This window comes from Acinonyx jubatus, chromosome B3 (assembly GCF_027475565.1).
Source record: "Acinonyx jubatus isolate Ajub_Pintada_27869175 chromosome B3, VMU_Ajub_asm_v1.0, whole genome shotgun sequence".
Lineage (NCBI taxonomy): Eukaryota > Metazoa > Chordata > Mammalia > Carnivora > Felidae > Acinonyx > Acinonyx jubatus.
The window spans coordinates 82,262,693-82,278,902 of NC_069386.1; the positions used below are offsets into that span (position 1 = coordinate 82,262,693).

General features: G+C 42.5%; 1 protein-coding gene across 1 annotated transcript in view; it reads right to left on the reverse strand.

Moving 5' to 3' along the window:
* Positions 1 to 1,910: 1,910 nt before the first annotated feature.
* The window catches only part of SPTSSA (serine palmitoyltransferase small subunit A), a 47,766-nt gene continuing 33,466 nt past the window's right edge, over positions 1,911 to 16,210 (reverse strand). The window contains exon 3 of the transcript XR_008299355.1: positions 1,911 to 8,002. The gene's annotated coding sequence lies outside the window, so the exon portion shown is untranslated. The remainder of the gene's footprint in view (positions 8,003 to 16,210) is intronic.

Genomic DNA, 16,210 nt, shown 5'->3' on the forward strand with positions numbered 1-16,210 from the left:
CTCTCAGTTACAAGAAAAAAAAAAAAAGGACTGACTCAATTCATCCTCATTAGTGGAGGTTTCAGATAAGAATACTCACAAAAATAAGAAACACTAAAATATTATGGCAGCTGTGCCCAGAACTCACAACGGCTGGAAGGCAGTTCAGAGGGTGAAACAGATAAAACGCCCAGGAAGTCCTGTCACCCCCTTAGCCAAGGAGTGCCCTGGCTCCCCCGAAAGGAAGACAGACCTGCCTCTCTGTTTCTGCGGCCATCCTTCCATTAGTTTCCACCCTCTGCTGCCAGCCCCTACTCTGAACTCTGTTCCATGGAACATGGTATTATAAAAGATGGTAAGAGGGGAGGGGCGCCTGGGTGGCTCATTCAGTTAAGCATCCAACTCGACTCTTGATTTCGGCTCAGGTCATGATCTCACAGTCGTGGGTTCAAGCCCTGTGTTGGGCTCTGTGCTGACAGCAGAGAGCCCACTTGGGATACTCACTCTCCCTCTCCCTCTTTGCCCCTCCCCACTCATGCACTCTTTCTCTCTCTCTCTCTCTCTCTCTCACACACACACACAATAAATAAAGTGTAAAAAAAAAAAAGGTGTTAACAGGTGAGAGTTCTGTTGTCAAGTAGGTCTGGGAAACACTGAGTTAACATTAGACAAGCTTCTTACTTTCCCAAATGCACTGGCCTCGGAAATCCCATTCCAGGAACGGCTGCTACCGGCTGTGAGACACAGCTCAGGTTAGGTGGCTGGGGCTTATCCATGCCCCTCCTCTTCCTCTTGACCTCAGCTTCCTCACAGCTTTGAGGAAGCCGTGGCATCTGCAGACCTCCTTCTCTCAGTATTTTCAGCTCCCGCACCCACAACCAGTCAACTCTCTGTATCTTAATCCTCTTAAAGACAAAGACATTGCTCATTCCAGTGTGGTCACCATCAGAACAATCTGCTCTCTCTCTCAAAAATAAACATTAACTGGGTGGCTCAGTTGGTTGAGCGTCCGACTTCGACTCAGGTCATGATCTCACAGTTCGTGAGTTCGAGCCCCGCGTCGTGCTTTGTGCTGACAGCTCAGAGCCTGGAGCCTGCTTCACATTCTGTGTCTCCCTCTCTCTCTGCCCCTTTCCTGCTCATGCTGTGTCTCTCTCTGTCTCAAAATATAAAATAAACATTTAAAAAAATAAACATTAAAACAAACAAAAAAATTTAATGAGTCCCTCTCTCTCAAAAGTAAATAAACATTAAAAAAAATTTTTTTTTAAAGAACAATCTAGGCAGATCCTGGGTATCAAGCCATCTTATAGGCCACTGATCAATCTGGAGCCTGACTCACCTTGGCCTAGGTGCTCACTTCTGAGTAGGAAAACAGAAAATCTCCTCCCTTACTGGGAGATGGCTAAGGGACACTACCATGATTGGCCAACCTATAAAGAATTGCAGTCTTTCTAACCCCTTTGTGAGAGCCAGCCACTAATTGAAGGAGTATAACCAGGAGACTTAAGTTAAATAAATGTTTTTCAAGTACCTCGGCAGTCCCCCCAACCTAGCAAAGTATACTGTAATCAAAATGAGACCAGGATCCATATAACACCTTTAAGTTTGGGGCTCCTGGGTGGCTCAGTCGGTTGAGCACTGTGGTTTAGGTCACGATTTCACAGTTCATGAGTTCAAGCCCCACACCCGACTCTCTGCTGTCAGCACAGACCCTGCTTCGGATCCTCTGTCTGCTCCCGTTCTGTCCATCCCTCATTTCTGTGCACACATGCTCTCTTGCTCTCTCTCTCTCTCAAAGATAAACATTAAAAAAAGAAAGCCTCCAAGTTTCTTTGCCGAACATGTGAGCCACATTTTAAGTATAGACAACATTTTCAATGTGTGTATGTGTATGGTGTATGTTTAAGTACTATATAGGATATAGTAAGCTTTAAGTATATCTAGTATATATATTTAAGTATACAACATTGACTCCTTCCCTTAAGCCACTATATATCTCATATGTCAAGGCTAAATTATATTTTTGTGTTTTTGATTACTATTTACCCATATGCTTAAAGTCTTTAACAGCTAGTGGCAAACCAATAGTAAATGACTTTTTAAGGTAAGCAACCCAAAGTAAAAAGCCAGATGCAAACGTGTTTTGAGGGCTTCGATTTTTTTTAACGTTTATTTGCAACACTGAATTCAACATCCTCGGTAGGTGGCTTTGGTCTTCTGGAGGGGGCAGCCCTACTCCTCTTAAACAGCTCAGCCCCCCTTATCTTCATCTCAGCGGGGTACATTCGGCCCCTGGCGGGGAAGTACCGGTTCATTAACCCCATTCCACAGCCTGGATCATAAAAATGCACCTTCCACATTATGAAAACATAAGTTGGCCAATGTGACTGAAGGTCAATTATATAAGTCATGCACTCATCCAGCCACTCCTCCACAGGGTCATTTGTGAGCCGTAATTACTGGGCAATGGTGAGACAGAGGACTCCCCGGCCCAGAGAAGGCAGCGTGAGGTAAAGCACACACCTGGTGTCAGACAGGCTAGCTCCATGACTTCAAGCAAAAGCGTTAAACCGCCCAAGTGTCGGTTTCCTCTTCTTGAAAATGGTGTCATGTGTAATATTCAGAAATAACCTGTATACATAAAGGAACTGCCCTGTGCCTATAACACAGCAGTTGCTCGATAACGGTGGTGGTGGTCGTAATAGTGGTGGTGATGATAGCAGTATAGACATCACTTTGGTTACCTTTTTTTTTTTTCTATCTGTCCAATAGGTCTTTTGTCCATATTCTAATAGTAGCACCCCTATTTCTTTGGGTAACTACCCCTCCAAGTCTATGTGGTTCTGGATGAATGCCAATCACAGCGTCCCCCACCCTTGACTGTAGGGATGAGCTTCTGATCCAGCCCTTTGTAATCAATGTCCCCCTTCCTCCTGGCCCCAGGGATTGGAGGGCAGGGGGTGAACTGAAGCAAGGACAAATTAGGAAACAGAACCAATCAGAGCCTTTCCTCGGGATTTTATGGAGAGACATTGAGAGAAGCTCCCATTCCTCTGGGGTGGACAAGCGAGACATAAACTCGGAGCTGCCTGCAGCCCTGCTGCCCTTCACCTCCTACACACAGGGAATACATCTTGAAATAGGAGAGAATGTGGCCAACACAGAGAGTAGCAACACAGAAAGGGAGAGAGAGAATAATAATATTTATATCCCTGGATCCAGCTCTACCCCTAGATTTACCAGTTCAATAAGTCAATAAATTCCCTTTTTAGGCTTAAGTTAATTTGAACTGAGTTTCTGCCCTTTGCATTAAAAAGTTCCTGTCTAGGGTACCTGGGTGGTGCAGTTCGTTGAGCATCTGACTCTTGATTTTGGCACAGGTCTCAGGGCTGTGGGATTGACCCACGTTGGGCTCTGCACTGAGCATGAGCATGGGGCCTGCTTGGGATTCTCTCTCTCTCTCTCTCTCTCTCTCTCTCTCTCTCTCTCTTTCTCTCTCCCCCTCCCCCCACTCTCTATAAAATAAAATAAAATAAGTTCCTGTCTAATATAAATATACTTTTTATGAAAGAGAGAGGAGAGAAAAGGAAGGGAGGGAGGGAGAGAGGAAGGGATTAGAGGTGAGAGGCCAGAAACAATACCCAGAGGCATCCTCACGCATTCATTCCAGCACATAAAACAGAAGCCAGCGGGCCTGCATCAATGCTACCCTGACATGAGCAGTGGCTAAAGCCACTAAATCAGAGGTAGGTAACCTGCTGGAAGGCATAGAAAACAATGTGGCATCACTGCAATTTCTTGCCTGCAGGTTAGTCAGTGGAGGGAGGAGGTGAACCCTCGTCTTGTTTCCCTGGCCAGAGTTGCCCCCCGGTCTCACCGCAGGATAGAGAGACAGTGGCCAGCAAAGTTGGAGAAGTTAATAAAGACCATATCACAGTGGCCTCACTATGAAATAAAGGAGCTTGGATTTTCTCCAGTAAGCCATGGGAACCACTGAGAAGTTTTAAGAAGGAAAATGGCATGATTTTTGTGGTTTTGGAAGCTTTCTCTGGCCTAGAGAGGCTTCTTTGTTTAGAAGGTCAAATCTACAAGACTTGGTGATGGATTGTATGGGGCGAGGTGGGGGCATGGAGGCAGGAAAAAGGAAGGAACCCAGGACCTGACTTCAGGGATCCAGAAAGGAGGTCTGAAGCGAGACACAGAAGAAGGGAAGGAGTGCATGTTGGAACGTGCTCAGCGGGAGAATCCATGGGGACATCCAGGGAAGGGGTCCTGGAGAAAAGTAGGTCATTTGAGTCACAGATTCTGTGATCATGGGCAGGCTACTTAAATTCAGAGCCTCAGTCTCCTTATTTGTCAAATGGGAATAATATTCTCTAATCAGAAATTTTAATTACCTTGTCCAAGTCCAGCCAGCATAACACATTGTGCTTAAATAGAACTGGTAGAGGGTCCTAATTACTCTGAGGGGGTCACTGGTCCTGGGGAGAGTACTCTGCGCCAGTCACCCATGCCCTAACTTCTGCCTTATCCTAGGGAAGCCCCAAGACTTGGGTAGCTTTGCCCTGAGTGCAACTCAGCCCACTTAAGGGTTTGGGCCCTCTTTTTGGCCTTTGTACCTGTTTTTCCTCCTGACTGGGACTCCCTTCTTCCACTAGGTAGTGGTTAGTTCTTCCACTGGTTCTTCCACTGCCCAAGGAACTCCTTTTCATCCTTCCAGACTCACTTCCTATCACCAGCCTGGTGATGTTTTATCTGCCTCATCCCTCTGGAACATTTCAAATGTCGTGTGGCAACAAAGCATTCTTCCTTTAGTCACCAGATCGTCCCTTAAAAAATTGAAGTCTGTAGGCCTTACCTATGAGGCTGGCTGAGACAACATGAAACTATCTGAATTTAGAACTGCTGAGGTATGTGCCAATTACTATGCTGTATAGCCTCACATCTCCACACCCATCTTTGCTGTCCTGCCCTGTGGCACTGGGACCGGGACGCTGCAAACCACATTCCTGCTTGGCCAGCAGTCTCCCAGTTAGGCTCTGTTCTGCCAGAGGAGGACTGGGAGGCTGGAGGAAGGAGAAGGGACTCCTTCCTGTCTGTTTACAAGTCCTGTGAGCATCGTACCAGCAATGCTTCTGCTCCCGTAGCAGCATTTAAATCCAGTTGGCAGGTTTTTTCCAATGCTTGCAGTACTAGTCTCATCCTGGCTGTTTTCTCCTTCTTGGAGGTCTGGTTCTCCAGCCCACGGGGTCCCTGCTCCAAGCTGAGACAGTTTCCAGCAGAGCTATGCCCCTTCCCCAGAGGTGTAAACTCCATTCCATATGGCCCCTCCTCCAAGTTTCTAAATTTTAATAATCCCCGTCTTTATTCCCCAAACCCTGGAAGTATTAACTGCTTCCTGCAATTGCTAACTCTGTGATACATTGATGCTCCTTTCTGTCTTTTAGGCTACCTAGTTAACAACAATCTAGACATTAAATTCTCCTTGTTCAAACAATTGGTATGGTCTCTGACTCTTGACTGGACAGTGATGGTACCAGGTTTTTTTAATATAATCATATAATTGGCTTAGATCCATTATTTTAGAAGGTTAATGAGTCATCATTATCTAGGGAGCCCCAGCTCCTGAGTGTCTGGCCACCCTTAATGTGACTGTGTAGCCCAACTCCTAAATGCCTGGCCAACTTGATATAATCAGGCTGCCCAACCCACCTGCATTAATTCTTTCTGGATTCTGGACCCCACCAATTGACCCTATGCAAGGAATAGCCTGAGGCAATGGAACACACATGTGACTATGGTGCCAGCTGCAATGTGCTGACAGGGTCTTCTTTCCACAGGAAGATAAGAAATACCAGGCTTTGTCCACTACTTATGGCCCGTTAGGACATCATCACTTTCCCTTTTTACTGTCAGTGTGGGTGGAACTTTGCCCTCTAAGGCTTTGCCCCTCTGCCTAGGGACCCTGCCCTTCCTTCTCCACTGAGTCTAGGAAGGTAAGGGACAGCATAGAAAGACAAATACCATATCATTTCACTCATATGTAGAACTTAAAAAATAAACGAGCAAAGGAAAAGAAACAATAAAGAGAGACAGTGGCAAACCAAGAAACAGAATCTTAACTGTAGAGAACAAACTGATGGTTACCAGAGGGGAGATGGGTAGGGGACGGGTAAAATAGGTGATGGGGATTAAGGAGTGTATTTGTTGTGAGTTGTGATGAGCACCGGGTGATGTATGGAATTGTTGAGTCTCTATATTGCACACCTGAAACTAATATCACACTGTATGTTAACTAACTGGAATTTAAATTAAAACTTTTAAAAAAAAAAAAAAGAGGCAGCATAAAAATTTGCCTGTGTTTTACCCATTTTCCCTGCATATTATTGTCTCATCAGAAAGGTCCTCTTCTTTGGAGGAAAAAGACTAATCTGTTTCTCCTTCCACCTCTGGAACCAACCAATCCATCATGAACGAGACCAGCACAACTGGTTACTAAGACATGGGGCCCAACTTCAAGGAGCTTAAGTATACTCGGGAAAACAGACAATAGGGTTGTAATTAGAATACAGGTTCAGCTGCATGAAGCAAAGGCCCAAAACTGCAGTGAGTCAAATAAGAATAAACTTATTTCTCTCTCATGAAACAGTGCAGATATAGGTGGAGGGTTGGTATGCTTGCTCTATTCCATGAGATTGTCCAGAGAACAAGGTGAACTTGTTATACCACCACCCCTTGAGGGATGCCATTGTCCACAAGGTCTAAGATCTAAGATGCCTGGCTGTCAAGTTCACATCATACTCAGTGTGGCGGTATGCATGCCCTCTCCCTGGAAGCCACACATGTCACTTTCCTCACATCCCAACTGGCCAGAATGGAGTCACATGGTCATAACCAGCTGCAAATGATGCAGGGAAATATAGTCTTTATTCTCAAGGCAACCATGTATCCAGCCAAAAATTAGAAAGTTTATCTTTACAGAAGAAAGATAAAAATGACATTGACGGGAACTAGCCATCTGTATGATAACAGGCAACTATAATAGTGTGGCAGGCAGTTCATGTAGAAGATGGGCATAGCAAGGAGAGGGCCTGGGGAAGTTTGAAGGGATAGAACATGTCCCAGAGCTTAAGATTTCTAAGATGGAACATTTCCACATACTGACAACGTCCAGATGTAGCATGGGGTGAGTGGCTAGAGTAGTAAAGGGAAATCAATTAGACCTGAGACAAAGATTTTCAAGGTAGCATGTTGAGTGATTGTTTACTTGGGCTTTGAAACTCACTGGAATAATGTTGTGCATTAGGATGGAAAGATCGTGTGGAAAGATCAAGAGCAGTTGACCAAACATAACAGAGGTGAGGAAAGAGTCAAAGACTTCTTTGAATATTCACTCTTGGGAAAAGATAGAATAAAAGTCCTACCCACAAAAATAAAATGTTGGGATGTTTCTATGCATTTTCTATATATTACACGAAGTTAAAGTGGGATACCTGAGTACAACAATCCTCAGTCGATGGCTGGAAACCCAGGTCACCCTGAGTCTAGAAAGCTGACTTACAAACCGTGCCTGTCTCTGAAAGTGACAACATCAACCATAAACCATTGTGCATAAGAGGGGACAGTGGTAGATGGCCCAGTTTGAACCTACTTGGGAACTGCCAGAAATGTAGCCAAGTTGCCTAAAAGACTAACGTGCCTTCTCGGTGGGAGAAATCACGCTATGTTTTTGCTAAACTTTGCATAAATTTTTATTATGTCTCCTGAGCTGATGGAAGAACCAAACTGAAATTTATTTGGTAGGAGCCTGAGGATCCCTCCTGCAAGAAACTTTTCCTACAAGGAAAGCACTTGGCACCAGGAAGTAATGCAATAAAGAAGCTTTGGTTATTAGAGGCTGGGGTGATGCTGAAAACAGTCGTGTTTTAGTGATTAAGATAGGAGATTGGAGGTCAGACTGTCAGTACTTACTCCGCTACTTGGGCAAGTAAATTAACTTCTGAAGCCTTGATTTCCTCCTCTGTAAAATGGAAATAATAGAACCTATATTAAAGGGCTTATCACATAGCTACGCACACAGTAAATGCTCAATAATTGTTAACTATGTAGGCAAACCATAAGAGACTCTTAAATACAGAGAATAAAATGAGCGTTGCTGGAGGGGAGGTAAGCAGGGGATGGGCTAAATAGGTGATGGGCATTAAGGAGGGCACTTGTTGGGATGAGCACTGGGTGTTATATGTAAGTGATGAATCACTAAATTCTATTCCTGATATCATTATTACACTCTATGTTAACCAACTTGGATTCCAATTTAAAAAAAATTTTTTTTTAATTTTTTTTATATTTATTTATTTTTGAGAGACAGAGTGAGACAAAGTGAGAGTGGGGGAAGGGCAGAGAGAGAGGAAGACACAGGATTGGAAACAGGCTCCAGGCTCTGAGCTGTCAGCCCAGAGCCCGACGCGGGGCTCGAACCCACAGACTGTGAGATCCTGACCTGAGCTGAAGTCGGACGCTCAACCGACTGAGCCACCCAGGCGCCCCTAAAAAATTTTTTTAATAAAAAATAAAATGAAATAACGATATTATACCATGTTTACTACCAGGTTGGCAAAGCTTACAAACTGGAGATCCCAGATGCACACTGCTGATAAGCACACAGGCTGGCACGACTGTTTTCGATGGCATTTTCATAGTATCTATCTGAATTTCAAATATACTTACTTGTTGACCCAGCAATTCCATTTCTAGAAATCTGTCTTACAGACACGTCACATAAGCGTGCACGATTGTATATCACAAGGTTATTTATGATAGCAGCGTTTGCAATAGTGAAAAAACTCAAATTATTCTAATTGTCATTCAATGAACAGTTATATATAAGACATGGTAAAAAAAAAAAATAATAATAATTGCTGACTATAATAACAACCCCCACCCCCACCCCCTTCCGGTGGATGCATACCTGGGACCTAAGATATACAGGTAACAGAAAAAGGAAATAGTTCTGGTGGTACGTTTGGGTAAGTTGTGCCGTGCAGCCCCTCTGGCTGAGAGCAACCTCAGGCTCCGAAGTGAGAGGGCATTCTTTCCCACCTCACGGATGCCACACAGCTCTGGCGTGTGAAAGCCCAGGGACATCAGGACTCAGGACTCAGACATGGCACTGGGGCCCAGCGGGGGACAGCAGGACCCAAAGGGTACCCTGTGGAGGTGGCGAAGCTAGCAGCAGTGCAGGCTGGAGAGTGTTCATTCACACGCACTTCAGAGAAACCTCCCGGAGACCCCGGAGACGTCTAAAAATATTTTACAGGGCAAAGTCCTGTTGGAGTGGGTGGGATAAGACTCAATGTCATCTGGGTCATTAGGATTGACGTGATTCCATCTGGACTAATAGGTAGGTATCTTGGGTCACATGTGAGAGGTTGCCTAAGAACCAATCATAATCATGCTGCAATCAATGTTGTCTTTGACAGTAAGAGGCCTTACACTTAATATGACAACCAAAACACACTGCTTCACTTCAATATAAAGTGTCTTCATCTCCCTGAGCCCAAGAAAGGTTTAACACATGTGGTCTTATTTAGGCAACAAATCTGTACAAACACAAAACAAACAGGAGTTTGGATGAAAAAAATTGAACTTCAGATACAAACTGAATTGAAATCAAGTACTACCAAGCCAAAGTCAGGGGAAAAATATATAAAAAGGTACCACTGTGGTAGGGCTGGATATCAGGACGTAAGATCGCTTCCTGCCCCAGCTACTTGCACAAGTTAATATTAAATCTGATATTATCCATGATTCAGTACTTTAAAGGGCATGCCAAGAGACTTTCACTTTTGGACGGACCAGAAGCACAAAGACCTTGACCCTAAGGGCTCCTCAAATTCATAAGTGATAACTTCTTTAAATTTTTTTTTAACGTATATTTATTTTTGAGACCGAGAGAGACAAAGCATGAACGGGGGAGGGTCAGAGAGAGAGGGAGACACAGAATCTGAAACAGGCTCCAAGCCCCGAGCTGTCAGCACAGAGCCTGACGCGGGGCTCGAACTCACAGACCACAAAATCATGACCTGAGCTGAAGACGGACATTTAACCACCTGAGCTCCCCAGGCACCCCAATGATAACTTCTCTAAATGAGGGTATCCAGACTATTGCATCCTCATTTCTACTGATGACTAAGATATCCTTTGATCCTGGATCACGTAGAAAAATAAGTTTGGGTTTCTCCTTGCCCAGAGTGTCGGTCAGCTATGCCTGAAAGATGAAACAGTTTGAGGTATTCCACAGGATCACCAATAACAGTAATTTCTTTTTTCTCTCAAATTCATTAAAAGGGAAACCAAATGTCTTGGCTGAGCAAAGAGCTGACCCTTTACTAAATTTATAGAAGAAAAAGCCTCTTGGCCAATGCAGAGTTCCGTGAATCAAAGGGAAATGCAAGGCCACTGCTTTTGTAGATAACAAATTGGTTCAGTCACGGAAAGACTGTAGATCTGACAAGGAAAAAATGGCATGCTCAAGAGAAGATGAATTTTTACCATATTTCAGTCCAGAAGACCACAATGAAAGAAAAATGACTTCATCCACCCCAATTCTGGGAGCCCTGGTGAGGCTAAGGATAAAAGGGGAAAGCCCCTGGAACTGACTTCCTGTCATACAAGTTGCATCCATCAATTCAGGGCAGCTTCAGAGGGGCGCATGCAATCACAGCTGACAGTGGATAAATCACAATTATCAAGACCTTATTAGCTATTGCCCTAGAGTTAAAGAGGGTCATTTGCTTCTAACAGATAGCAATCGATTGCTTTGTATGGGCTACAACTTATGAGGCCAAGGTCAAGGTATGGTGATGGAAAATTGGGTTAGATATCATAAATCCTCCAGCGCCAATCCTTCTTATCTGAACGAGAGTGCCATAAACTATTAACTCCGAAGATAGGTTTGTGGGAAATATAACAGAACCCAGAATCATAGCAAACTTTCTGATGGATAATACAGTATATCAGAAAAACTGAGAAAGACTGAACTTTCTTCAGTTGATAAGAAGAAAAGAAATTGAATTCACCCTGCCTTGATGCACACGGTTAATTCTTCAGATCAGCAAGCACTCAGCAAAAGGGGTAAAAAGACACTTTATAGAGGAAAGATACTCCTCTTCTCTTGCTATGATCCAAGAGAACCCATACCCTAAATGAATGGCTCATAAGTAGTCCATACCATGAGGCTGGCACTGAAGGAAGGTAGGGGATAATTCTGTTACAGTGTCTTTTTGTCTCTGTCACTAATCACCAAGAAACAAACTAACAAAAAAATGCAATTCTCATCTATCCAAATAAAAGATGCATTGTTACTTTTTAGAATTGTCAGAAAATACTCACAATTCAGAAACCTAGGTAAAGGGCATATAGTGTTACTTGCACCATTCTTTCAACTTTTCTGACTCAAAATATTCCAATTAAGAAGTTGGAAAAAGATCTTATCATAATTGGTACTAAAGTAAAAGTAGCTTTAACTCATAAAAATAATTTTATGTAGTCTTTATCTTTCCGTTTTTCTTATAGTTACTTGCATTTCTATTGGCATAATAAATGGTATCTATTTTTGTTATACTGAAGGTTTTTTTTTTAAGTTTATTTATTTACTTTGAGAGAGGGAGAGACATCATGAGTGGGGGAGGGGCAGAGACAGAGGGAGAGAGAAAATCCCAAACTGGGTCCTGCTGTCAGCACAGAGCCCAATGGGGGGGCTGGAATTCACAAAACCATGAGATCATGACCTGAGCTGAAACCAACAGTCAGTCGCTTAACCGACTGAGCCACCCAGGCAGCCCTATACTGAAGTTTTTATACCTAGCATTGTACCAGCTAGAAATACCCATAAATCAGCATTTTCATATTGATCACAACAAATGTTCAATCAATGAACTTACTTATGTCTTTGTACGGCAATTTCAAAAAACTTTGAAGAAGACAAAAAAGCAAAAATTAATGCTATCTCTGATAATGGTCTTTAACTTTGGTGAATGAAGCAAGAAAAAAATGAATCAATTTCCTAAACTTTATCCTGCTGAAAAAGCATAAAGTTTTAGTAAGTCCATGAGAAATGACATAAATTTCTCAAATGAACCTTATTTACAAATGTCATAAATTAGGGATTGGTCTTTAAAAACTAATGGGCAATGAGAATGAATCTGATAAATTCTCTAAGCCAAGGAAGGGAAACAAGAAAATGTAAATCCAAAGTTGCGTCTGGATTCCTATCCAGTTGAACAAACCTTGATACCGCAAGAAATCTTTCTTAAATCAAAACTGAATTTTTCTGTACATTTCTATAAAGGCAAAAGCAGAAAGCTTCAGAAGCAGATGGGCATGAAAACTTCCAAAGGTTCAAACTTTATTACCTTGCAATCTCCCATTGCTTTCTCCCACTGTTGTTGGACTATTATCTCCCAAAATGATCTATAAGAAATGCTAGTTTTATCATGTTGCTATGTCTCCAAGTCTCACTATGTATATTTCTAATTACTCAGTGACAATTTATGTCTGCTCTAGTAATCTTTCAGCTGTAAGTATAATTTTTTTTAACCAGATTCTTGTGTTAAAAAATACTGTGAGTGGCACCTGACTGGCTTAGTCAGTTAAGCAGCCAACTTTTGATCTTGGCTTGGGTCTTGAGATCAGGGTCATGGGTTCAGGCCCCGAGTTCGGTTCTACACCGGGCATGAAGCCGAATTAAAAAAAAAAAAAAAAATCCTCCATACCATGACAAGTTAAAAATAAAGCAAAACTCTGGTTGCACCAACTGTAAGTTCTAGATTTGGGGAAGATGCTCGTTTCGGCAGCACATATACTAAAATTTAGAAGATTTGGGGAAGGTATAAAAGTTTCTTAGACTTAATTATATTTTTACATTATGTATGTTGCAGCTTTAGTGAAAACACATAAGTATAAGGGAAAATTTGTCCTGGAAATGTAGTTTCTTCTGCTAACCAAACTTTAGTGATAAATAACAAAGTGAGCTTTATCTTTCCAGGTGCCTAACTAAAAGACAAAAAGAGTGTTTCAGGAAAGACTCTTCTTAAAAAATGAGTATGAGAGATAGATAGCAGGAATGGAGAGCAAAGGCAAATCCCCAGAAACCCAAAAAGGTAGGCAGCTGATCTGTAAAGCAAGGAGAGGTACCCAATCACTACTCTGTAAACCTTAAACTAATAGAAAGGTAGATGTCAATTCTATCTCATTAAAACTGGAGGGGAGAAGCAAACATTACAGAACTACGCAGTATAGAAAGGGGAAGTCACCTAGAACCCACCCCTGGAGACTGCCCACTGCCAGCCATTTAGCACATCTTCTTCCTGATGTTCTCTTCTACATACATACTAACATACATATGTAGTGAGGTTGCAAAGTTTAATTTGCTACAATGCATACTTGCGGAGAACATGAATTTGACTGTGTTACATTTCTCAGGCACTAACTGCCCACACACTAACAGACAAACAAATATTTTACTAAACATCTACTGCAGCTTAAACAGTTGGATCCAGTATTTTAAACAGTCTTTTCACTTTTGCTTTTAATTCCCTTGCCCTTGGAGATGTGTCAAGTAAGAAATTGCTGCGGCTGAGGTCAGAGAGGTTTTTCTCCTGCTTTCTCCTCTAGGGTTTTGATGGTTTCCTGTCTCACATTCAGGTCCTTTATCCATTTTGAGTTTATTTTTGTGAATGGTGTGAGAAAGTGGTCTAGTTTCAACCTTCTGCATGTTGCTGTCCAGTTCTCCCAGCACCATTTGTTAAAGAGACTGTCTTTTTTCCATTGGATGTTCTTTCCTGCTTTGTCAAAGATTAGTTGGCCATACGTTTGTGGGTCTAATTCTGGGGTTTCTATTCAATTCCATTGGTCTGTGTGTCTGTTTTTGTGCCAGTACCATGCTGTCTTGATGATTACAGCTTTGTAGTAGAGGAAAAAGTCTGGGATTGTGAAGCCTCCTGCTTTGGTCTTCTTCTTCAATATTGCTTTGGCTATTCGGGGTCTTTCGTGGTTCCAGACAAATTTTAGGATTGCTTGTTCTAGCTTTAAGAAGAATGCTGGTGCAATTTTGATTGGGATTGCATTGAATGTGTATATTGCTTTGGGTAGTATTGACATTTTAACAATATTTATTCTTCCAATCCATGAGCCCGGATGTTTTTCCATTTCTTTATATCTTCTTCAATTTCCTTCATAAGCTTTCTATAGTTTTCAGCATGCAGATCTTTTACATCTTTGGTTAGGTTTATTCCTAGGTATTTTATGATTCTTGGTGCAATTGTGAATGGGATCAGTCTCTTTGTCTTTCCGTTGCTTCATGATTAGTGTATAAGAATGCAACTGATTTCTGTACATTAATGTTGTATCCTGCGACTTTGCTGAATTCACGTATCAGTTCTAGCAGACTTGGTGGAGTCTATCGGGTTTTCCATGTATAATATGATGTCATCTGCAAAAAGTGAAAGCTTGACTTCATCTTTGCCAATTTTGATGCCTTTGATTTCCTTTTGTTGTCTGGTTGCTGATGCTAGAACTTCCAACACTGTATTAAACAACAGCGTTGAGAGTGGACATCCCTGTCATGTTCCTGATCTTAGGGGGAAAGCTCTCAGTTTTTCCCCATTGAGGATGATATTAGCTGTGGGCTTTTCATAAATGTCTTTTATAATGTTTAAGTATGTTCTTTCTATCCCGACTTAAAAGCAAAAATGAACTATTGGGACCTCATGAAGATAAAAAGCTTCTGCACTGCAAAGGAAACAATCAACAAAACTAAAAGGCAACCGACGGATTGGGAAAAGATATTTGCAAATGACATATCAGACAAAGGGCTAGTATCCAAAATCTATAAAGAACTCACCAAACACCACACCCAAAAAACAAATAATCCAGTGAAGAAATGGGCAGAAAACATGAATAGACACTTGTCTAAAGAAGACATCCAGATGGCCAACAGGCACATGAAAAGATGCTCAACGTCACTCCTCATCAGGGAAATTCAAATCAAAACCACACTGAGATATCACCTCACGCCAGTCAGAGGGGCTAAAATGAACAAATCAGGAGACTACAGATGCTGAAGAGGATATGGAGAAACGGGAACCCTCTTGCACTGTCGGTGGGAATGCAAACTGGTGCAGCCACTCTGGACAAAAATGTGGAGTTTCCTCAAAAAATTAAAAATAGATCTACCCTATGACCCAGCAATAGCACTGCTAGGAATTTACCCAGGAGTGCTGAGGCATAGGGGCACTTGTACCCCAATGTTTATAGCAGCACTTTCAACAATAGCCAAATTAAGCAAAGAGCCTAAATGTCCATCTATTGATGAATGGATAAAGAAGTTGTGGTTTATATATACAATGGAATACTACTTGGCAATGAGAAAGCATGAAATATGGCCTTTTGTAGCAACATGGTTGGAACTGGAGAGTGTGATGCTAAGTGAAATAAGTCATACAGAGAAAGACAGATACCATATGTTTTCACTCTTATGTGGATCCTGAGAAACTTAACAGAAGCCCGTGGGGGAGGGGAAGAAAAAAAAAGTTAGAGAGGAAGGGAGCCAACCCATAAGAGACTCTTAAAAACTGAGAACAAACTGAGGGTTGAGGGGGGGTGGGAGGGAGGGGAAAGTGGGTGATGGGTATTGAGGAGGGCTCCTGTTGGGATGAGCACTGGGTGTTGTATGGAAACCAATTTGACAATAAATTTCATATTTAAAAAGTAAAATAAAATAAAATAGTCTTTTCAGTCTTCTGTGTGGATAAAGATGCTCAGGATCTCAGAAGGCTTCCTCCCACTGAAATAGGCTTACACATCCTTGGAGAGTATCGGGAGGAAAGGGAGTTGCGGCCTTGTGCTGGTCCTTGGGTTTATATACCTCCTGTGTCCTGAGCTTCAGGGTCACTCTCTTTGTCTGCTGGATGGCCCTTATACAACTTGTCTGCTGGCCTCCCTGAAGACTCCACATTCTGTTCTTTTGGCTCACCCAATATTCTCAAGGATTATTAGCCAACTCCTTGTTGATTCAACCTCCTCTTAGTTTATGCTATCTCAGTAGGCCTCTCCAATTTCTCACTGTGACCCCTACGAGGTCCTAGCCTGGAGGTGCCACTCCATAGCCCTCCTCCCTAACATACACAGATACTTCCCCCTGCCTTAGGAAGTCCCCTCTGACTCTCCA